The sequence below is a fragment of the Lissotriton vulgaris genome, chromosome 2_1, assembly GCF_964263255.1.
Source record: "Lissotriton vulgaris chromosome 2_1, aLisVul1.2, whole genome shotgun sequence".
Taxonomy (NCBI): Eukaryota; Metazoa; Chordata; class Amphibia; order Caudata; family Salamandridae; genus Lissotriton; species Lissotriton vulgaris.
Window position 1 is genome coordinate 745,976,988 of NC_141687.1, and position 25,118 is coordinate 746,002,105.

The following is a 25,118-nucleotide window of genomic DNA, read 5'->3' on the forward strand; positions in this document are numbered from 1 at the left end:
TAGGTCTGGCTTTACAGCGCAGGTGTCCGACACAAATACTGCCACCAATTCTTTAAAATACAGTTAAGTGGGTTTGGTTCCACCAAATGGAATATTACTGTCGCACCTCATGCTATTGGCTGTTTACTGTATCTTTCCACCTTGCAGGGGTTGCTTCCATTGAATGCACAAGGGTGTTTTTCATATGAAAATCACACGTAATCATTGATGAATTTACAGCAGCGGCTCCTTCGCTAAAGAGGAGGAGCATCGCCCTACTGCTTCTGAGCAGTGCAAAAAAAAAATTGACAATTACAGCATGTTAATATCATTTTATTTTTCTGCACTGGCTCAGTTCATGTAATTTTAGGTGTGGGGTGGGGCTAATCTGTCCAAGGCAGGGGGAGGAGCGGTTGGTGCACCATGTAAGTGTGTATGACGGTTTGCCGGCTGTCTGGGGCCGGCCCAACAGTCATGTGCTCCTAACATGTTCTCCACTCGGCTGTATTGCACAGTCTGGGTGGAGAAAATGCACATGCTATAAGTCCCTGTCTAAGTGCCAAACCACAATCACAACACTGCTGTCCTGCTGGTGACAGCAGCATTGTGATTGGCTAAGGGATTCTGGGACTCAGAGTCAGGAAGAGACAGAGGACGGAAGAGAGACGGCGTCCCAATGCAGGTAAGTGTTTTTTTTTAATCCCCCTGCCCCGCCACCCCGTTCCATAGCAGTCTCCACTGCCTACTTTTTGCATTCAATTTATATGCATTCTATGCAGAAAGCAACCATTTATGCAACTTTTCTCCAACCATTGGCAAAACCAGTAGGGAAAATTTTAATATGAGAAATAGCATTTGTGCATGCAACACATTTAAACAGCATTTGTGAATTTCACTAAATTAGGGAAGAAACTCAAAGAGATGACCAGCATATACAAGTTGAAATATCTATCGGTGGCCGCATATGGAGCTGGTTTGTGGGGATATACAAACACAAGCAGCATACAGAAGGAGGAGAACAACTATTTCCGAAGACCAATCACAGTCCTGCAGGGTTGTTCCACACATATCTGGCATACTGAACTTGGGGTCCAGACCTGGAAGGCGTAATTAAAATTCGTCCTTTACTCCTGTGGGACTTAATATTGGCAGAACCAGTGGCAAACATTACAAGGCTAATTATAAAGAATTGCCTGTCTTTAAATCAAACAAACTTTTATTTTATTTTATTTTATTGGGCATCCCTGTACTATTCAATAGACCCAAGTCAACTAATGCTGCCTCAAAGGAAATGGTTAAGTAGATGTTTTTAGAAGATCTCTTTTAATCACTGGAGCCCTTTCTTCTACTTGCAGGTAACGCCCAACATACACTTTATCTGACCCGCTTTAGACTAAATACTGTGATTTGCCTGTGCAATGAGCAATCCGCACAAAGCACGCTATACTCTTCTGTACATTTTATACTGCCCAACAAAACATGATTTATTACCACTACTGCGTACTTTTCTCACAGACTGCCTGTCATTGCTTTTACCACAACAGCTTACATCTGAGGCAGCCTGCATTGCTCTAATAAAAATCATGCAGAGTGCAATTAATAACAGGAAAGAGTACAATTAATGTCTTCAATGCCTTCAGGAGGAAAGTTTGATATGTTGTTTTAGACGAGTATATATCGTATTTTACGTTTGCAGTTTTATTGATTGCTGTTTTATGAAATGATGGATTGTAGCTCTGTACATATGTTTAAGGGGCACTTGTAAGGTAACATGTAAAAAAGCCTGTTGTATTCTGAAATCATGCAGTGCATCTCAGAGTTAAAACAAACGAAATAAATCAATCGCTGGTTTCTTTATTAGCTCGTAGTTATGATCTGTCACATAAATGTCTGATGAAAGGAATTTTCAAACAGAGAGCAACAGAATTTTCGAGTTTAAGTGGCAGCTGCCCTTTTCTGAAATGTTATATAAACACTCTTTGCGAAATGCCTTGTGGAATCAGACTTCAAGGACCTGATGTGGTATGAAAGTGATTTGCTAAATTACAGGCATTACCACCAAAATAGTATGTGGCGTCCTACAAAGGACAGAGGCCCACATGCATCAACAAGGCCATTTGCGATTCCTTATTAGCGAAAAATAAGGATTCGCTAATAAGGCATAGCAAAAGGCTATGCATGAAGAAAACGCTAAAAAAATTGCAATTTCTTAATATTCCTTAATTGCGATTCACAAATTGCGAGTCACAATTAAGGAATACCTCCCCATTCATTCCTATGGGCCTAGAGGCCCATAGGAATGAATGGGAAGACATTCTCAATTTGCGAATCGCAATTAGCGAATCGCAAATTGAGAGTGCAATTTCAAGGGTGCAGGGGTGTCCAAAGGACACCCTGTTGCACCCCTGAAATTGATCTGTGCACATATGTTGCGCACACACATGCGCTTAGGGCATGTGTGTGCGCAACATGAAACTTTGAAAAATACACAAAAGTGCATTTTTTAAAGTTTTTGTAAATTACCATGAAGTTGACCTTCATGGCAATTTGCTACTCCTATTAGCGAAATCGCTAATTTTTTTACTTTGATGCATTGCATTTAAGGAATCTCAATTTGGGATTTCTTAGATGCAATCGCAATTTAAGGAATCTCAATTTAGAGATTCCTTAAATTGCGATTTTTGCATTTGGGATGATGCATCCAAAATGCAAAAATACCGATCGCAAAGGGGCGGATTCTGAGAATCTGCCAGTTTGCGACCGGTTTTTGCTTTGATGCATGTGGGCCAGAGTGTCCTCCGTTCATTCCTATTCGGTAAGAGAAGAGGGAATGGAAGTCCTCCTTTTCTTAGTGAATCACAGTAGCATAGTGCACCGATGTCATTTACTGATTGCCATTTTTTGGTGTTCTTTCAAACAATCCTTACCCTTTTTAAAAGGACTTCGTAATAACAAGAGTCGTTTGCCTCTCGCATGCCTCCATCCCTGAATTTGCAGGGTGTTGCTAAAGGACTCCTATCTCATAAATGCAAAAACATTGACTGCATTGCTCGCCCATTTCAGAAATCGGGAACCACCTGTGGTACTTTGACACGGGCTGTGTCAGACTTTTAGAAGCCTATTTTAATTTGTTACAGGCCAATCAACGCGTAATATGAAACCTGGGGTAGGAATAGCATCATTACTTTGTTTATTATATCACAAAAGTAATTACTAGAAATATATTCACAGTCTTTTTAATTGCTTCGCATCCCGGAGGAACACTAGTGGGTCTAACATGGTCAAAATCAAAAGTGAATTCCTCATTAAGTGGATCAATTAGACCATAAATCTTAGGAATGTCTTCATTAGGGCAGGCCAAATGTCCCTCTCCTGTTCAAGACTCATGCCTTTCTAAGAGCATCTTTGTTTAATTCCCTATCAACTCTATAATATTGAAGAGCAATGTCCACACAGAACCATTAATGCAGCTAAACAGCTAGTTCCGGCTTAAATTATTTTCTGTCTGGTCATCTTCTCTGTTCATTACTCTGACTCTGTTTACCCCTGCACTCCTCTTCAGTCAGTATCCCGTTGAACAAATTGTTCTCTTCCAGGTTTCTTTAGTCTCTTCGCATCTGACATCACCTGATTGGCTTCCTATTCATTTTCCCCGTCGTTCCATTGCATAGCTCATATTCACTACTTATCTTTTGACCTTTCCATTCAGAGTTTGTATGATTTTCTCTACATGTGCCAATGTTCTGGAATGAACTTTCATCCTTGGTTTGCACTTTCACCATTCTTTGCAAGTCTCACGTTAGACTAAACAAAAAAATCCTTCCTTTCTCGACAGCTTTCCATTTGTTCTAAATGATTGCCGTATTTCAATTTACATTGATTACGGCTGTGTGTTTAATTCATCCTTTTAATAAGTTTTATAATGCATTTGCATTTTGTTGAGCAATTCGGCACAAGTGTTCAGGAAATAAAAGAAAGTCAGCTGGCAAGTGGAAGATAAAAAGGCATAATGGACAACTATGGATGATCGTAAGGGGTCTAACATTACAACTAGCCCAACTAGTTAGTTGCATTTTAATTCTAACCGCGTAACGAGTCCAATATTTAACACAGTGATTGATTTAGGAAACTCTTTGAAGGTCTTGTAATCTGAAGAGTGATGTTTGATCTTTCAAAAGATAAAGCCGATCTTTGACAAGGCAGTTACTCCTGTAGATTAATAATTAATCTCAGAACAAAAAAAACTTTTTATTTGAGGAAAAGGCTGGATTATATGATTCATGCTACTGCCTATGATTCCTATTATGGTAACCCTTTGATAAAGAGTTATGTTTATCTGTTCTTTCTTCATAGAACATCCTTATTAAACTCTTCACAACAGTGGCTGCAAGCAGGCTTCTGACCATGCTACATAAATTCACTAGTTTGAACAAATTGAACAGTAGACATAATTAATGGCATTCGTTTGCTTTGTTTTTTTAAAACATCACTAAAGGACAGCGTGCTTCATGTGTGAAGCTAGGCATACTGCAGTAGTCTGGGTTACATTATTATGTGTCTCCTTTAAATAGGAGAATAAGTGATAATCCAAAATACGTTTGAAATATTTTACTCGGTTTTACAAATTAGCACAGATTGAGTGATATACAAATAGAGGCATCACAAAATGCTTACAATGATAAGTCGAACATTAACTTGTGTCAGCAATACCTTATAAGAAACCATAAGATTTTACATGCTGCAGTAACAAACTTACATCCACTTATTTAAAGACCTTGAGTATATCTTGCAGCTGTTTTGGTACAAATAACAACCAGCTTCTACTACAATCCACACCGAATGGTGAACATTCTCACAATGCTTCCATGGATATCCTTAAAATCGTACGTCCTCTCACCAATGAGCATAGGTATGAAACATCTACCCTAGCGCGTCCCCGGGGTAGTAACATAGCAGGTCGTACCCATCAGGGTGTTTGTGACATCAACAGCAAATTGAAGAATTGATTTCAAATGGCTTTGAATATCGCAGCTGATTGTTAAGTTGTGGATCTTTCTTTCGTGTAAACCTTGCATATGTATTGTCTATGCAAACTCCACTACCATCGGCACAACTGTTGTTTTCCACTTTCATAGGATACAGTGTTTCGCTGCTGCTAGGGAAGACGCTAACAATCTCTTGCCGTTTGAGGATAAGTCTTCTATTTTATCAAAATTATGTAAGATTGCTAAGTCCATGGATGGCTGAATGAGTGTCACTCCGATTTGGTTTAGAGAGTTCCATGTATCAGTCCAAAAGGCAGATAGTCTGGGACAGAACCAAATGATGTCCATAGTGTCTTCTCCTGCTTGATTGATTCGATCATGCAATATTTTGAAATGGCGGAATTTCAAACATGCTTCTCATAAGTACCTGTCATGGGTCAGTAAGAGCTCTGACAATGTGTCCTCAAATTCCATTTGCCATTTGGTAGACTAGACTCTTTGTAGGAATCTTTTGTTTCTTCAGAGAAGAGTTGACCAATTATTAAGGAGTAAAGGCCACTCAGGAGCCTCATTTTGTTAGGAAATCATGCACTAAACAGGGTGTAAATGAACCTGAGAGGTTGTTGGCAAAGTTATTTCGAAGGCAGCTTTTTAACTATTGACACTTCCACAACTGGTCTAGTGGAAGTTCATATTCATGTTGTAAATCAGGAAACAATTTTACAGTATCGCCTTCAAAAAGGTGATCAATCTGCAGGATATCTTTGGATGCTCATAATATCCAGTAAATAGGTGAATCATCGATTCAAATGTAACATTATGCCAGATCAGGACTAAAGTATTTAAAAAACCATCATGTTTCATTGCTTTGTGTATTGGCTTTCAAACCTTCAAGGAACATTGAAGCACTCAGTAATTTGGTGCGTGAAGATCTGTGTAGGTGTTTATACAGCACTTGTGAGTCTATGGCCTCATCTGGATCTTATGCTCTATGACAATCTGGAGTTTCCAGGTCTCGTTGAAAGTGGTAGGAGAGCTGTAATAGTGGGCTGTGTAGTGCGATCCAGTTTTAGGGAGGCGGAAGCCACTCAAATCATAGTTGACGTACAATTTAGACATGGCTAGCAGAGGTCTGCTATGATCCCAGACATAGGTCTTTACATCCCTGTCAACACTTTGCAGGGTTTCATGCTGTCTCAATAGAGGGATCGTGTCTAATATATTACTAAAGTCACTAGAATAAAAGAGGCATCCCAGGGACCTGGGCTGGATGCTTTTTAAATGAGAAAGTAGTTCCTAGGGGGAAATGTAGTCCTTGACTTCCACAGCAATAGTGTTATCCCAGGGATAGAAGAAAACTCCTCTAATGAGTAAGTTTCAGTTATGCATTTAGAGCATTTATTTATACACATCTCATTTAAGACTATATGAATCAATTCAATAGTATAGTATGCTACTTATACAAGGTGTTCCTAAAAGGTGATGGCACAGTGAAAGTGATATATGGTGAATAAAAAGTACATATGTGATATGTACAAAAATATATATATGTGGCTGATAGGGACAATAGAATGTTTTAAGTCAGCAAACGTAAAATGAGTATTGACATGCACCATCAAATTCTTAATAACACACTCCACATTTATTATTTGTCGATGTTTTGACCCCTGAGCAAAAATATTCAAAGCAGGGTCATCTTCAGAAAGCAATATATTTATCAGAAGCATCAATCAAACGAATGTCAGATAATATATCCTGGAGCAACTTCAAAGTTAATTTTGGCATGCCAAGGAATTGTGGGAAAAAAATCCTATACGTGTAAAAGTGTCACAAATAATTTCCGAGGACAACTTCAAAAGTGGATTATCACACATAGGGGCATCTCAAAAGTAAAGCTAGATAAATAAGTCCATCATGGCTTCTCTTAAAATTGGAATGCAAATAAGTGTGTTAAACTGATGCATTAGTCATCTGAAATAATGCCAGAAGCCTTCTGTCAAGAAGCTTTCTCACCCACGGCCTGGAGGCCTTAAACAGTGTGAAGAAACAAGGGTTAACTGTAGCAGTAAGTGATAGATAGGGATGCTGACCCCCCCCCCCCCCCACTCTGGAACTTGATGCCCCCAAGACAGCAACATTCATATAATAAGGCCACCACCCTTGGTTATTGCAGCAAAATAGGCGACTGAGCATAGGAGGTGTTTAGAATTCGACCATCTCGCTAGCGTAAAGCTGCATAATCCAAACTGAATGAATTAATATATTTCACTTAATTTTGCAGAAACAATTAGAATTTGCCAAACATCTTTAAATGTGAAAAAAGGTGGATTGTTTTATTTCATGGCAAATTAATTTAAATATGTTTCAACTGAACACGGAATTTCACTTATTTTCACATATCAAGATAACGACAAACAACAGTTTCTAATAAAATACGTGAAATATCATCAATAAGGCACTCTCATTTCATAATTAGACGATGAAAAAAGACTTTCTCTAAAATAGTGGTCTTCAATAAACTGTATACGCCGAGCCCCATCAACAGTATAAATAAAAAATGTCTTTGTGACGTAATGTTACAAGACATTTCTCAAATTTTTAAATGTTTGAAGGAATTTGTGCCACCTATACCAGTGTAATTCAGTAGTGTATTTTAATTTACATTAATAAACACACATTGAAAAAGTCCCTTAATTGTCACTTAGTGGGCATCTTGAAGACAACGTTTAAACTTTGTTCAACCTTGCTTTTACTCTTATAACAAATACAGCACAGGAAATGCCAATATATTTGTACAGTAGATGAAAGTGATATTTACTGTCCAAGACCAAAAGAATATTGTCCATTGTCAATTTTGGTTTTCGCATTAATGCATATTACTTTTGAAAGTTTCTGAAGGGTTATTTTTGACATATATGTTTTGCATTAATATGGAAACATGGGAATTTATCTTCTGAGTATTATTCGTGTTTAGGACGACCATAGCTAATTTAGGCCTGCATTTTAAAATGTCTAACATCTGGTTGCCATCTTGCTTCATAAATGTGAATGACTTATTTCAAGGAAGCTGAAGTAAAAATTAACGAAAACGGTGTGTCTTTGCTTTCTTCCTCATGTGAAATATTTACCTTTGTGTGATCACTGTAGAATGTCCTAATTAATTGCAACAGTACACATGTATAGTACAGGCTGGTCCAATGTATCTGGTTTTGTTGCACATAACTAAGTTTGAAGTATGCTTAGAGAAACTGTATTGTGGAGGATCTTGAGAAACTAATGTGCTTTAGTCTAGATTCTATCTTTATGCCTTAACCCAACTGGAGCATTTTATGGTATCAGTGGGTAGGTTTAGCAAATGATTGAATTCTGTGAGTTAAGTCAGTGCAATGTAGAGGAGAGTTCAGAACTTTTGCAGACATGCTTTGTCCAATTTCGAGACAGCTTAGATTAGAGTACTCTCTGTATGGGAGAATTTGTTTTACCAAGCTGTTCCTTTTGAGGAGACTTTCTGATAATTAGTCCTCTGACTTGTATGACTTTTATTTGAGCTTCATATTTAACTAATGCAGTGACACCAATTTGATGATTTATAGATGTAAATGATTTTTTAGCTTTAGTACATCTTTATGGTTTGAAACCTTAACCACTCTCTAACTTTTGTGGAGTCTAATGTGCTTCACATTATTTAAATGCATTGATTTGATGACTAGCCTCAGCCGTGGATATTTGAGCCCCAAATATGAAAGAAAGAAATCGCTAATGTTTGCAATGATATTCAGTTTTCCTTTTAAAAAGCACATTTGTCAAGTACACTGCCAAAACACCTGTGTTTTCAATAGATGCTTGAGGTGTGGGTGAGAAATCTCCATCCCTCCCGCATGTCACAACCTGCTAGTGTCTTAGCATCCTACAGCTCAAAGTTTGCAGACTGCCTCTCTAAAGGAAAATGCCAAAATGTGTCTTAAGTCAAAAGAGTCCTCAGACTGTCCAAAATAACATCTGTGTCACTGATTTTGTTCTGTGTTTCACTTTGCATTCTAGAGCTTGTAGTCAAGCACTCCCTATGCATAAAAAAGAAGCATCAGTCAGAAGAGAAGAGATAAGCAAAGCTACTGACAGCAACATTGAACAGTGCAAATGTCATCCTAACATATGTATATATATATATATATATATATATGTGGTATCTGTATAACACTAAGTTATCTCATGTCCGCTTGGGGCGTGATTCCAGCGGCACTCCATGTGACGGCAACTCCTGAGGACCGCAAACACATTCCTGATGTTATGTAAAATTGCAAGATGCCTGCACTGTATTGTACCTGTTCTCTGGTATGCGTAGGACTATTTGTAAATACTTTATTGACAACTGGCCCACTGTGTTGCAGTCTCGAACTCACATATCTGCATTGAGATCTATTATGTTGACAACCTTATGGTAACTATGAAATGTATATCGTATTATTGTACAGCCCAAACTTTCCTACCCCCTTCCTTCTTTTGTATCTTTTGTCTTGACTATTCCTTTTCTCTTTTTTTATTGGTTTATTCTTTTGCATTGAATGGTTGTTCACAAAAAGATTGATCAATAGCCCTGATGAAACGAATAGGTCATCTATAGTTATCGAACGGTATGTAAATGGTTAGTAACGGTATATGGTACAAAAACGTAAATACTATTATTTCATCCTTAAGTGGGAAATGTATGGATTGTAGCACTTTCTTTTCATAAATGTTCGATGTATGTATATTGCAAATGTGAAACTTAATTAAAAAAAATAATTACAAAAAATAAATAAATAACACAAAGCTATCTCATAGTCGGCAGATTACTGCACAGGGAATTATAATGTAATATAACAATATGACTCATATTTTCTACAAACCTTCATTACTAGTGGTTAGGTAATTTTGATGGTACTGTAACAGGGCGCATTGGAATTATGAAACCTGCAAAAACACCAGAGATGAGAATTGTTTCCCCTGATGCTTTCAGCTGTTCAAACTGCTAAAAGTTCTATTGAAACCTGTGGGGAGGAATGGTGAATTACTGAGGGTAGCAGGCCTGAAATTACTAATTCCCAACGTAACTCCTATTTCTCAATGGAACATTGGGGTACCATGTAGAATACCCAATAAATATCCACCTCAGTGTTAAGGGTTCTCCATGACATTAATTCCAGAGGGTGAAGAGTTACTGGTTGGGGGTCTGAGGCACTCGTAACTAGGCCTTAAATAAGATCAAATGTCCATAACCAGTAAAGGCAGGAGATAATTAAAATGTTGACACCGGAAGTGTAGCTTGCCATTAAAGAAGGCAGATGTGAGCAAAGTGAGCTATGTGCAGCGCCTTGGAATCCAACATAATCCTGTCCAAGAAATTAGAAAAATCCTGCAACACTACAACGGAATTGGCTCAGAGACTCTCCCCTTGCCTATCACATAAATGAAATAGCCAGAGGTGAACCCGCACCAGAGATTTGCAGCATGGCTAAACGCAGCCTTAGCGGCTGGCAGGTTGGCACAGGGGTGAGGAGTCAACGGACCTCTGAACTGGAGCGGAGGCTGAACTAGAGGCCTACAAAGGGTCATTGCCTAGCATAGGAGCAGCAACGCAGACAGAGGTGTGGAGACGAGACAGCTTGGCTAAAAGAGAGGAACCCCAGACAAGGTGAAAGAGACCAAGGAATGAACGGCTGATGGGCCTTCATAGCAGTCAGTGGGGTGAAAGATCGAAGGGGCACCCTAGGTGTGGAAAAATGTTTCGCCGACTTTTCCCCAAGCCGCAATGTTGCTGTGGCATAGCAAAACAATGGTCTGAATCAGCTCCAGAAGAAGAATAGGGTGAGGACATCTCTGGCAAGCAACTATTTCCAAGGGAGAGAAATTCCATGTGGCCTGATAGAGACCCAGAGCATAACTAAGAATTGTTAACAAGTGGTTACAAATGCTATCTGATAGCCCATGGGACCCCCTTCCAAACTACAACCCATCTAAGTAATGGCTAGGGGAGAGAAAATTTTCCATGAACTTGCTCAAGGATACTACTGAAACACCCTAATGATACTCTGTGCCTCTTGATAAATGCTGGCTACAATATAATTGGTGCCCTGTTCAGGAGGGGTCCAGGCCTACTGGGGAGCTGCATCCAACTGTGCTGCTGAAGGCGGTCAACATGCAGATAACCTCTCTGGACGCAACAAACAAGATGTGCATGGTAGATTTCTGCAGCATCATAGCTGAGCTTCATGCAGAAATGAGATAGAGAGAAACTAGAGGGATCTCAATCTTTGAAGGGATCAAGGACTGTCTTCCCTTGAAAATCTCCATTCTCCTCCTTCATCCTTCCTGCAGTCCTTGGCGAGGATATATGCCTCAAACACCAGCCAGCCAGAAAAGTCAATTTGCCATACTCCTTGATAAATCCAAACACATCTAGCAGGCAGGACTTATCGCAAGTGACAGAGGTGTTGGGTGAATTGTAATGGGCAATATCTGGCATGCTGCTACACCAGACTGTTCATGCTGTCTATTAAACATAATCTGCAATATAATTACTGAGGGCCCGCGGTTTCAATGCACATAGGCTGCTCCAAACCATTGGTGAAATCTGCTAAGTTCTGATGAGGGTGACCATCCAGCTGATGATGTCACACAAACAAACATGGTGAAAGAAAAAAATGGGCACAGTGAATAAATAAAAAAAACAATGCACCTAAAAATAATGAAAATCCACATGCACAGACCCTGGGGTCACTCAGGGCATGACTGTGATCTTACTAGCTATCCAGTTCTCAAAAGAGATCCTGAAAAAGGTGGGCCTTGATGTCTCGCTGTTACAACAAGAGCTAAAAAAAAGCAGTTGACAAAATAACTGAAAGAGCAGAACAGGTGGTGGAGCTGAAAGACACTGTGAAAAAACTGCATCACAAATTTACAAATGTCCACAAATCTGCTGTAGGAATGAGCCAAAGACTCAAAAGGTCACACTCAAAGAAGCAATCTTTAATTAGTCAGCATTTTTAAAAATGTAGAGCAAAATCCACTGGAACAAGTCCTAGAACCATGTATCTGTACCTTCATACCTAATGAAAATCTGTCACCATGCTTCCTCATTTAGCAAGCCCATCCGTCAATCAGACAAAAACGCCACAGGGAGCAATGTCTTGCTTATAGCTGCCCACTTTCTTACTTTGAAAGATAAAAGGATGAGATCTTTAAAGTTGACTGTGAGAAAGGTAAACTGCGGAATGAGATTCAGGATATTATGAAATTCCTGAATTGTACTCAACAAGAGCAATATCTAGGAAGTGGTTAAAAAAAGAAGAAGAAACTGAAAGCAATGATCCTCCGGTAGATATTGTTTTTACTTTTATTGCTTGAACAACTTCACAAAGACACATTCTAAGGGTCAATTCTTTCAGTCTCAATAGTTGGGCACATTGCTTTTATCAAAATGATACTGCACACATGTATGCACTATAGAACTACAATTTCACCTACAAAACTCAATTTAAAAAAAGCTAGTCCAACAACTAAGTACATTCATCTGGTCGGGAGAGTGCCCTAGAGTTGCCTTTGTTAAATGATGCAAGTACATATACAATGATAGACTGAGCATGGTAGATCCAGTATCATACTACAGAGCAGCACACCTACTTGTAGTTAATGATTGGATATATGGACGGGCAACAGATTCAGCATACAGAGTAGAACTGTGATCATTGGAAGTAACCCCCGCCCCTCCCCAGAATACATCTACAGGGGTAAACTTCCCAGCAAGACCATATTGCATCCCTGGTGGTCATCAATTCTTAGCGGGTATCATTCACACAAATACAATGGGCCAAGAAAAACACAGACAAAACTCAATTTAGGCTTAGGAAGTGCAATATTGTAGATTGTGTGAGATTGCAGAAAAGCTATGTCCACTTGACAGAACACTGCAGCTGGGCCTCATTACTTTGTATAGTGTTCCATTTTGTTGTGTCATTAAAGTACTTCTCATATCACTAAGATAGACACTGGACAGGACAGTAAATGACAGTGGCGGTTTGACTGACTCAAGTTTTGACCTTCGAACCCAGACACCAGAGGCTCTTAACTTTTGACTTCTGTGGCCCCCCCCACCTAATCATTACAGGAACCCGGGGACCTCCACTGAATCGATATTGGAATGGGGGGAACCGCACTGGCTCATTATTGAAATCTGGTGGCTGCAGCCTAAGAATTTAAGAAGATTTGATCCACAAAGCAATACAATAAAAATACAAAACAAGAATTCAACAAACAGATACACAAATGATTACATATTTTAGTTAATTCAAAAACAGATATATTTTTTTTAATTTTAATAGAAAGGTTGGAGCTTCTCAACTAAGGCCACTCCGCATCCATCATCATTGCACTGCTCCAACAAATTAATCTGATACTAACTTAATTTTTAGCCTCCAATTCAAATTTGTCCACATTTACTGAACGTTTTAATTTCTTTTAGTTTTCTTAATAGTTTTTAATTTTCTGAGGAATATCTAACCCTCCTTATTAGCCTTTGCAGCCCCCAGGTGTCGCCTGACCACAGGTTAAGAATCACTGCCCTGAGAGTAATGTGAGGAATGAGTATACTCAGACCCGTTTGCGGATTCATAGCAGGATGCACCCCAGGACAAGGGAGGTGAAAGGTCCCATCCACCATAATTGTGGCCCAGTAAGAGCGGCATACCCTGTGGGCCTCACCCACCACAAACGGGATATGAAAGGCTAAAGCAGCAGTTTCGAAAATGAATATTTGGTCATATGGGGGCAAAAGAGGGCTTCAAAGTTAAAAGGTAAGGGTAGGCAACTGGTATTAAAAAGCTAGTAGTTAGACTGTGGTTAAGGATGCTGTGCATCACCAAGTATTTAGTATGAAGGTAAAACTTTCAAAACATGGGAGGGGTCAAAGAGCACACGAGGTACTTAGTCTGCCAAAGGCACATTCACCTTAAATAGAAGGTTTTGAAGAGGGATGTTAAGGTTTGCAAAGAGGGGACTTTTTAGTTTGAAGAGGAAGAAGATCCATAGTCTAGGGGCATTGCTTGAAACAAATATGTGTATTGTGCATTTATTTCTTGAAGCGAGGAGTGGAGAGAGATTTCTGGTGCACACAGTAGCAACACCTTGCTCTGAAGATACTGAAAGCTATTGTTCTGTCCCTTGAAAAGTCTACCATTATGTGGATTAAGTTTTACCAATTATATCTCAACAGTGTACATCAGTATGTGTTGCTCATTAACAATATATAGACGGAGTCTACAATTATGATGTAATCAGCAAGCTCATGTTCACAAACCGGTCACTGCTCTGACACTGGCCAAAAGGCTTAAAATAGAGGATGAAACATCTAAATACAGCTCACACAAAATTCTAATTAAAATTAATATGTGCCTAACAGGTCATGAAGGTGCTATAAAATATACCATATTCTTTAAAAACTGTCTATCTTTTGCAAGTAAGCCTGGGAGCACCTTTGCATCAATATGTATTAGAATTCCATTGTCCATTTTACTTTCTACTTTCTGCTCTCAGAAGGGGCTGTCGTTCAATTATACTTTCTTGAAAAAAAACTACATTGTGTAGGACCGAAGACCAGAACAGAAGAATCTGAAAGTAACCAAGCAATAAAGCATATAAGTTCAACACCGAGCAGGGGCCTCATATAGGTGTAAAAGATGACGTTCTAGCACATATATGAACAAGCAGTCGTGTTTCACAGCACACATTGCTTAGCATCATTATTCTCAAAATTAACGTTTTGATACACTCTTAAGAATTTCCTGAAAATTAAACTGGTGAAATCTTAAGTCAGGTTTATATGGTAAACTACTATCCCGACCACAATGAAGTTCTACTGTGAAAAAATATAAAGGATGATAGTTTTCAAAGACATTATTCTACGCCAACTATGGGATCATAATTTAACATTGTAAGACTAGCACCTTTGAGCTAAGTTAGAAGGTTTACCTGTTAACCCTCCCAACGAAGGGTTTTGTAGGAAGACAATATAAACTCTGGTGTATAAGCAAACATTTAAGAAGTCTACATTGATTCTATGGATGCTGTTAGGAGGAATCAACTGCTCACAAGGCATTCTTTGAATACTAATATTCTCTAGGGATCACTAAATTATTGATGGTGAGAACTACAACACTGCATAGTGCTATTAGATTACTAGTTTGCACTCTGCAGCATGTTAGCAATGGATCACTAAGTAGTTTTCAGATATTATTGAGAATTAGAGTGCTCTAAATGCTCACTTTGACATGCATTAGTAACACCTGGTTAAAGTGATGAGTAACAGGAAGCCAGGAATCATTTCATTCCCTCACAACCTTGCTAAAGGGGATATGAACCGAGTCCCATGGCTGCAAAGTTTAAGGTCTTCGCAGTAGCCAAGATACACAACCTTTACAACATTGGTGGTGAATTTTTCTTTGGACCACATGACATGGAAATCCGAAATGTATTCTAATTATATGTTCAGGCTTTGTTTATTTTACTCAAATATTTTAATTATATGGTCAGGCTTTTTCAAGAGTGCAATATCTCTACTTCAAGGTCCTATAAACGGATGGATCATGATACCCATTACAATAAAGGTGTCACTAAGACAGATCACAGGAAAGTAATAAATCCACAACAAAGGGACGAGAGATATTGCCATCCCTCGTTCTCCCACCAAATCTATATAACTCACTTTACGAGAAGGACCTCTACTTTGGGGTACCGAAATGTAAAATAAGTGCCCCACTTTAAGGATGGGCCGGTTAGTCCCACATGGATTAGAAGAAAAAAGAGAGAAATCAGTAAAAAAAAAAAAAAAAAAGCCCTGGCAGGAGGCCGAATATCAAAGTAAAGCGCTTAATCAGTAGACAAGTCTGTATCCCACACAGGCCACCCTGACTCTGCCATCTAGCTGGAATGATGGTGGTCTAATTACATATAATGTAACACATTTTTTTTAATCATCTCCAACTTGATATTTAAGTTGGACACTTGCTCGTGACAGTTTTTATGCTGAGAAAATTAAGCTGTGAGCATTTGTGATTTTTATTTGTCCTCAATTTAACATTATAGCTTCAAAATGAACCTTTATCTAATGGATAGTGTGAGAAGGAGCATATTCGTTTCCCTCAAACAGAGCTGATGGCTTACAGTGACAAAGTCTGTGCACCACAAAACAGTAAACTGCAGTGTGAAAAATATAATGCCTAATAGCAACTGGAATGTCTTCTGCAGCACAGCAAAAGGTTCAGGAGCATCTACATAGTACTGTGCAAAGCTGTACAGCCACCTGCCCAATCACATAAAATAATGCTAGTGTGCCTGATTCTATAGCTTAAAGTGCCTTCTAAAGAAGGATTTTTAAAGGTTAAACTGTCTTCTGGCGATTCATTAACTCACTGGTCAACGATGTCCTCTCAGACAAATGAATAATCTACCCTGGGCAATGTTGACAATGTTTTGTTGAACCCACCTAACTGGTAAAAGCTTTTGAGCTTTCGGAAAAATTACTAATGTGTCCCCATGTATTTGCATGTGTTGACATCTTGGACTACATTATGCAGGGAATAATGAAATCAGGATTTAATGTCCAGCTATTAATGGAAGAAATCCATATCTTTCTGTGAATCAACATGCATCTACAAAATGTAAGTTTGTGTTATGAAAAAGGCCACTGAGATCTTTTTCTTTGGGATACTCCTCCTCTAGCATCTACATGTTCCGAGTCTGCTTGAAAAGTCACTTGCAAGAGTGGGTGGTTAACAACAAGTGATATGATTTTGGTTGAAATCCTGGATTCTTTAAGTGATGTACAGAAGTAGCACACTATATCTATGTATTTATGTAAGCGATATGCAAGTGGAATATTTTAATTGTGCATACCAAACTATGAAGCAATGGAGCTCTATATGTGGCAGGCACGGGTAAAAACTTCATTATGATACTAAAGTGAGGGTTTGTTCTTAAAAAAATGTCTGAATCTAGTAATTAACAATATGTTATGTTTTGCTAGAGAGATATTGCTTAATAAGCTGCATTTTTAGTTACATTCTGAAGTGAGAAAGAGAGTAATTCCGTTAAATTAAATCTTCATTTGAGGCTGTGACAGTTCCTGTCCCATGGGCCACATTGATGCCAGCAGGGTGGCCGGGGTGATGCCGGTAAGGGGGATGTAGGGGAAGCGAATCATATACAATGTAATAATATTGCTGACCATTTTGCAGAAAAAATTAACAAAATATATGATAAATTCCCTAAAACCACAGATACTCCAAAAGCTACGCCCAGTTCCACCTCATCTTTATCAGGAATACTTCTCTTTTGGAAAATGTTATCCCTATCCAAACACATATGATGACGAAAATGCTAAAAGTGGCCAAATCTGGGTCACCTCTTGATATTTCACCAGAAAAGATATTTGTGCTGCTAGCTACGCAACTAGGCCCATCCACCTGCTCTATTTTAAATCTATCTCTGAACGAAGGATAGCTTCCATGTGAATTAAAAACGGCACAGTACTTCCGATCTGCAAAAGGCTGACCTCCCTCCATCCGATCTGTTGAATTATCAACCAATTTCCTAGAAGGATATATTAACGAAATACTTATGAAACAAATAGAGTCCCGAGGCTGCCTGGACCCTTCTCAGTCAGGTTTCAGACCCAAGCATAGTACTGAATCTGCACTTATTTCAGTGACACATTACATCAGGCGTTCCCTGGATGACAATCAGGCTGTAATAGTGCTACTGTTAGATCTATCTGCAGCCTTTGACACTGTGTCACATCAGAGATTATTCCATAGATTGGAAGAGATAGGAATCGCCGAGCATATGCTACCGTGGCTTTCCAGTTTTTTAAGTCAGCACACGCAGACCATTAATATGGGTCCCTTCAGCTCTTGCACACTTGAGCTCACCAAAGGAGTACCGCAGAGCTCTTGTCTCACCCCCACCCTGTTCAATGTGTACGTGCCTCCCCTTGCTAAAACTGTTGAATTTGGGTTTATCCCCTTTTTGTATGCAGTTGACACTCAACTTCTTCTATCCTTCGACATTTCCACTAAAACCCGCTTTATGGCAGATATTAAAGCCGTCTCAGATTTGTTAAAGCAAATTTCCTCCACCTAAATGCCGAAAAGACAGAAATTATGCTTTTTGGCAGTGCAAAAGCTCTGATCTGCAGAGTGGTGGCCTTCTAATCTAGGCACAGCTGATGGAGCAGATTTCATCTGGAGTCAGGCATTGTTTATTTTTGTGCTTCAGACAGACTGCATTTAAATTGACACACACATTTTGGTGCAAGTTAAAAACATGGCATATGAAAAATATGAAAGTGAGGCCTAGTCAGTCTGAAATGCTTGTGCTGAATTAACATGAGGTTTTGCAGTGCAGAGAAAAGTGGCCTTTTTAGCTGTGAAGATTAATAGAATGTGTTTCTCTTTTCCCAGCTCATCCTTGTAATCTAAATTCACTATTACTGTCTTAAGAGACTTTGGCTTTTTGCATATTTTGATAAACATGTTTAGTTTAAAACACCTCTTTTTATAATGTGTGTGAATTAACAAATGCACCAAACACTATACATAAGGCTAAATGTTTTTTTTGCATGAAAAGCTATCTAAAACATTAAAGCATGTTGCTGTGTGCGCTGTATTAACTGTGTGCGCTGTATTAACTGTGTGCGCTTTTAAAATTTACCCTAATGCATAAAAATGCTATGTTGTACATTGCACATTTTCGTTGCATGTTGCCCATAACCAATCATAAAAGCTGCTTTAAACTAATTGCTTGGCTGGGCTGGGTAAACATTTATAAGGGGTATTAGCATGAGTGAGGGAAATATAATGGCTGATTTACTTGAAATTAATATTCTTTTGTGGCTGCCTTTGAATCCAGCAAGGCTATGACATGCATTAAAGAGAAGAAAGCATGTGCAGACTGTGCCAGATTTCCTCATGACAAGAAGGAGTCAAGGCCACTGTGAACTGTACATTGTTGTAATTGTGCCAATGTACCAGTGTTAGTTAAAATATCCGTCCTGCTGCGATGTGACAGGAAGGAGAAATTACAATAAAACTTTTTCCTAGCAAATATTGCAAACGTATAAAATGTATTTAATCATTTATGCTTTTTTTGTTAAAACTGGTATAGTCAGGATTTTAGAATGAGTCAGGATAGTGAGACCTCATGCCATCATGGCTGACCAATAAAGTACAAGTTTTTTCTGAAGATGAAACATTTTGTGTAGTCTGCCAAGAATTAGAGTATAAATAATGACCTCTTTGGAGGCGAGGTTGACTTTTTGGTCATTTTGGGTTTTGGCTTAGGCTCTGCTTCATTCATGTGGGATAGGTAAGAGAACTTCGCGGGAGGTGAGCCTGGGTGAGATTGCGTCCGAGAAGAGTCAGGTGGGGGGTGCCCTTATTCATGTTTTTTTCAGAGAGTCCTTGCACGTCATGTTTTGGCACGGCAGGCCACATTCCTTTGAGGTCTTGTGAAGGGCGGGCTGTTTTGCTCTTTAGACACAGACAGGAGCAGAGAGTGCAGCTGATTAGGATAGAATTAGATGCTAAACTTTAAGTTTATGCTTTGACTAATTAATTAGGTCTGACAAGATTTATTTGTCTTATGCATTTATTTCTCGTTTTGGGAGATTTTTGCAAACTATTTAATTATTGATTAGCCTTGCTAGACTATTTTTCTTAGAAACTCTTTAAGAGTTTTGACTAACATTTTGCGTCACTTTTTCTTTTCTACATTTGACGCTTATATGCAGACTGTAATGTGTTCTGTATCAATGCTATTTTTCCTGTTTTCCAAATTCTGTAACCTGATTGATATTTTACTAATCAATAAGGGTCAGAAAAAATAAAACCCTTTAAAATACTCAACAACTCTCTTCATTGGCTTAAATATTAATTGCATTTTTGACTGTTCATGTTTATTTAAATCTCCTGAAGGTAATACATGGTATCAAGGGCCCAACACCTTTTCAGCTGTAAATAGAGGTAGCATGAGGGTTTTGCATTGAGAACGTACCAGAAAAATTAGTGCTCTATCACAGCTCCGGTTCCCAAGATGCTGGTTAAAAATGTTGGTGTCAGATTGGATCAGTGTCTCACAATGAAACATCAGGTAAGAACTACCATAGGTACCTGTTTTCACACGATGAGTCTTTTGTGGAGAATATTCCAGTTCCTTTCATTGGCGGAATGGAAAACATGAATTCAGGCGCTTGTCATAAGTCGCCTGTACTATTGTAATGCACTATTAGCGTCCACAAATGAAGCTTTCATGAATAAACTTCAAGTGGTCCAGAATACTGCAGCCAGTTTGGTTCAGAATATGCCAAACAGAACATCTTCATGGCCTCTTTTGCGACAACTACACAGGCACCCAATACGTCAAAGAATTAAGTTTAAGATCTGCTGCATTGTATATAAAGCACCAAACAACAAAGAACCAAGCTATTTAATAAAAAAACTCCTTCCTTATCAACAGTGCAGATCCTTAAACTCAGGAGACAAATCCCTCCCCATTACCCGTTTTAGGAAGTCTCGCACCGGGGGCAAGACTTTTTCCTATTTGGCTCCCCTATATTGGAACTCCTTACCTGCCTATCTCCGCAAGTGCACCAATCTCCTTACTTTTAGAACACTTCTGAAAACTGTACTTTTCCGCAATTGATATATTGGACCAATGCTACAAAGTGCGAAGATACCCCTGATACAGATTCTTAATTCATTCGTTCATCTTGAATATATCCTGTACCATATTGTCCCCATCCTTCGATGTAGCCTCCAAGAAATGCATTTTTCATGCAAGGTAAGTGCAAGGATGTTGTGAACACAAACAAGGTGAGCGAGCATGTATGATTTTTTGACTTTTTAAAACTGTCTGGGTAAAAATATCCCAAGAAAGCATTGGTTACCAAGCCATACAAATCCAATAACATACCAGTCAGTTAAAACATAAATATGTGAACTTAAAGAAAAAAATCATATCCCCTATTGTGTGTCTAGAACAGGAAATTGCCACTTAATAACCTCAAACATTTATTCACAACATGATAGAACTGCAAATGCAATACTGACCTTTAAAGCGTGATCTTTATTCTCTTCGAAATCATGGTAAACTGCCTTAAATTATACACTAGTGTTTAGATTAAAATGACCTCCTAGTATTACATTCATTGAAGCTGAATAACATCAAATGAAAAGCCAAAAAAAGGTAAAACATGGTTTGAACTCCACTCTGTTCTAAAGCCAACTTCTACACTACATTTAAATAAGGTACTGGAAAGTGCAAGAAGTCTGAATTCCGAAGATCTGACTGGCACATTACATTAGAAAATACATGGCCCTGTCTGAATCCATGAAGCCGCCAGGAAGTAGCTCAGAACCCTCCTAATGTTGTCAGCTTGTGCTAGATCGCTCTCTTTCAGACGAAAGTCAACTTTATGCCACACTGAAAAGTGAATGAAAAATCAAGGATAAAACCTACACTTTTGTTTGGACAGCCATGCATTTACAGCTTTGCTGATCTTAGCATAGTATTCTTCTAAGTGAACATCGATATTACCAGAGTTCTAAAGGAAGAGTTTTCTTAAAAGCAAGGGATTGGTGTTTCATACTCTTGTGCTTGCTTGGCCCAATGACTTGATAAGTGGTAGAACTTCTTCAGCTCCAGCAGAAGACTGGTCGCTAGGGTTTCAATACAATGAAGGTGTGAAACTACCTATTGGAAGAGACTTAGGATTTCCAAAAGTCTAATACAGAGGAAACAGATGAGTTATTGTTCTTACTTCGTGTATCAAGCTGCTATGTTGTGAAAGAACAGCCTGCAATTTGTGACTTTTGGAAGTGGTTTTTGAAAGAGGTTGCAAAACAGAAGGATTTCTAGCCTGCAAGATGGATCCAATGGTTATAAAAACACATTGCATATTCTTTTGAGAAAGTATACCACCCACCTCAAGGACGAACTCTGAAAACCAGCTTCAGCAATGCAGTGTAAAAGAATTGAATGGTAGTATCAGTAAGTCTGAAGAATCTGAGTTTGATCCTACAATATAGTCCTCTTACAAGGCATGTAAGAAGAGGATATCAGAATACCTACTAGGTATAGGACCAATATTATCAATTGGTATTCATGCCCTATGGTTGAATAGAGAGTAAGCGAGGCATGTTTTTGTTGAAACAAAACTGGTCAATACCAGTAGCTAGCTGTTGGATCTGGCCCTTTCTGCAGGGTGAACCCCAAACATTTTGCCTTCCTCCTCCCCTCTTGCTGAATTTGTTTTTATTGGCTTTAGGACTCTGGGCACTTTATCACTGCTAACCAGTGCCAAAGTGCATGTGCTCTCTACTTAAAACATAGTAACACTGGCTTACTCGCAGTTGCCATATTTAATTTACATAAAAGTCCCTAGTAAAGTGCTCTGCGTGTGTCCAGGGCCTGTAAATTAGATGTTACTAGTGGGCGTGGAACACTGATTGTGCCGGCCACTCCAGTAGCCCTCTAAACATCTCAGGCCTGTCATTGCAGAGCCTGTCTGTGCAGTTTTAAACTGCAATGTTGACTTGGCAAATGAACCATTTTGCCAGGCCAAACCTTCCTTTTTAATACATAGAAGTCAACCCTTAGGTAGGTAGCCCCAAGGGCTTGGTGAAGTGTTTTTACCAAGTTGGACATGAACTTTTAAGTTTTACGTATCCAGGTAGTGAAAAACATCTCTTAAATTTGTTTTTCGCTACTGCAAGGTCTATCTCTCCGATAGGATAACATTGGGATTACCTTATTACATTTTAGAAACTTTCCAATCAGGAAAAGATAGATAATTCAAGTTTGGTATCTCTGGACTCACAATTTAACATCACAACGTATATGGTTAAGTTGTATTTTAAGTAGCTAGGCTAAAAATGCCACTTTTAGAAAGTTTACTACAAGTGGGGTTATGTCCTGCACTGTGGCCGGGTAGGACAATTATAATTTCAACAAAAGAGAGACCTGGTCACTGTTTTTGTTCTGCAACTTTATTATTTAGAGCAGAATCTCACCCTAAGGTGTTTAATCATTAGGTGCTTTGTATATTTTGTTTGTTATGAAATAGTGAAACAACTTTTTACAATCTTTTAAAGAAAGTCCGAGGTTTACTTGCTGTCTTACACAGTGACATATATATTACAAGTGCTGAAAACAATTATTGTGATGTAAAACAAACATTAAATACTTGTGACAATTTTTATCAAAACATTTATCAAACAAGATCATTATTATTCTTCCTCATGATAGTACCCTACCGACTACTTCTAAGATGCAATTTTTGCTGAGAGTCTGGCCTAGTGACGCAAAGGCATGCAATACATCTTTCTTCCATTCATTACAATTGTTTTTTGGAAAGTTGGCATTTTCTTACTTTAACCATTCTGTGCCTTCTGCCTATCTCTGAATATACTTCTGGGGTGGGTGACAGCTGGACCTTGCGTATTCCATTGGAACAGCCTCACACAATGGGAGCTTAGGTGTGACTGGATGGGCCATTAACTGGCTTGATGAGGGAGAGGGGTGGAGGTCAGCACAGTTCTACTCTATCCCAACAAGACGTGCCCTGACTTCACACAATAGGCCTAATAACCCTGTATTATCACTCCAGCCAGCTTTGATCCAGGACAGTGGAGGAAGGGGATTCCCTGAATTTCAAAGCCACTGTCTAGAAGTTTCTCCCACCTTCCAGAACCAGGGTACTAACCCTCGAACACACCACTCCAGTACACTTCTTGACCTGGGGATACTCTGCCAAGAAGAATGACTGCTGTTCTCATGAAATAACTATCACTCTGCTGGACTGCTGATAAGCTGTGCTGACCTGCTGCCCTCCTTGCCTGTAATGAGAAGGACTGGAGCTGAATCCCTCCAACCCAGCACCAAAGTGACTATCAGGGCTTGCTGGCGTGCCTACTGTTTTCTAAAGTATCATTGATACAAAATAATTCCAACTCACATGCCACAGTACCTGGACTTTGCCACCTGTGAGTCTACCCTGCTAAGTGGTTCCCCCCCAATACTAGACCCTTGGAAGTGTGCCTAAGGTGCTCTGCCTTCTGTGGTTCATCTCAGTACCGACGATGGACAATGCAAAGCCTTGCAATGCAACACCGCACATCAGGATTTAAGTACTGTGTTCAGCTGTTCCCTGTAGTCGGCACACGCTCCATCGAGGTCGGGCTGAACTTGTGACTTTGTCCCAGCCTGGCGCGATCAGATAACCACAGTTGGTGCTTTGTGCTTTTATGTGCTATTTTCAACTACATCTTTAATACTGCATATCTCAGGATCTACATATTGGATTTTTGTTTGTTTTGGTCTTGTTTTGCTCATTAAATTAAGCTGTTTTCACAGTTTTACCATTTTGAGTGTTACACAAATACACATTGCCTCCTAAATTAAGCCTGACTGCTCTGTGCCAAGCTACCAGCGGGTGAGCACAGATTAATTTAGGGTGTGTCTCTGACCTACCCTGGCTAGGATTGTGGTTCCTGCTTCGGCAGGGAATATACCTTTGCCAACCAGAAAACACATTTCTAGTAATAGCAAAGTTTGTTTAAGGATTTTTCTTATTTCCAACAGACCACAGTGTATAATAATGCTGTGCAAGTGTAATATAGGGTTTGAAAACATGAAGGTCCACACCAGACAGAATTGTTTCAAAGAGCATCTCACACCTGGAAAATCGAAATGTAGACCTCCTACCAATCAATGGCCTCCACCCTGAAAATGATTCATATTCTATATATTCAATAGCTGTCAAAAAGCTAAGGCACAAAAGCCTGAGCCTAAGATAAGGGCAACTATACATTTTCCAACTGGAGTGCAAAACTATGACACACATTATTGTCTGCTGGTGATGACCACAGTTTTACTACCAATTTTAAAGTATGTACTAGGTTTTGAAAGTAACAGCCGTTAGTAAGAATAGAGAAGGGGGATTTCTGCTATTTCAAGCCATACTCACCCGGGTCACATACATTGGACCTACTGCATGATACTTTGACCTGTGACTGCACATTTTGGCATGTCTCAAAATCAAGCAATGCATCTTACCCATATTTTAAG

The 25,118-nt window shown here is 39.1% G+C and overlaps 1 protein-coding gene across 9 annotated transcripts in view; it reads right to left on the minus strand.

Moving 5' to 3' along the window:
* PLEKHA7 (pleckstrin homology domain containing A7) overlaps positions 1 to 25,118 on the minus strand; it is a 1,124,460-nt gene that overhangs the window by 196,273 nt on the left and 903,069 nt on the right. The gene's annotated exons all lie outside the window — the stretch shown is intronic.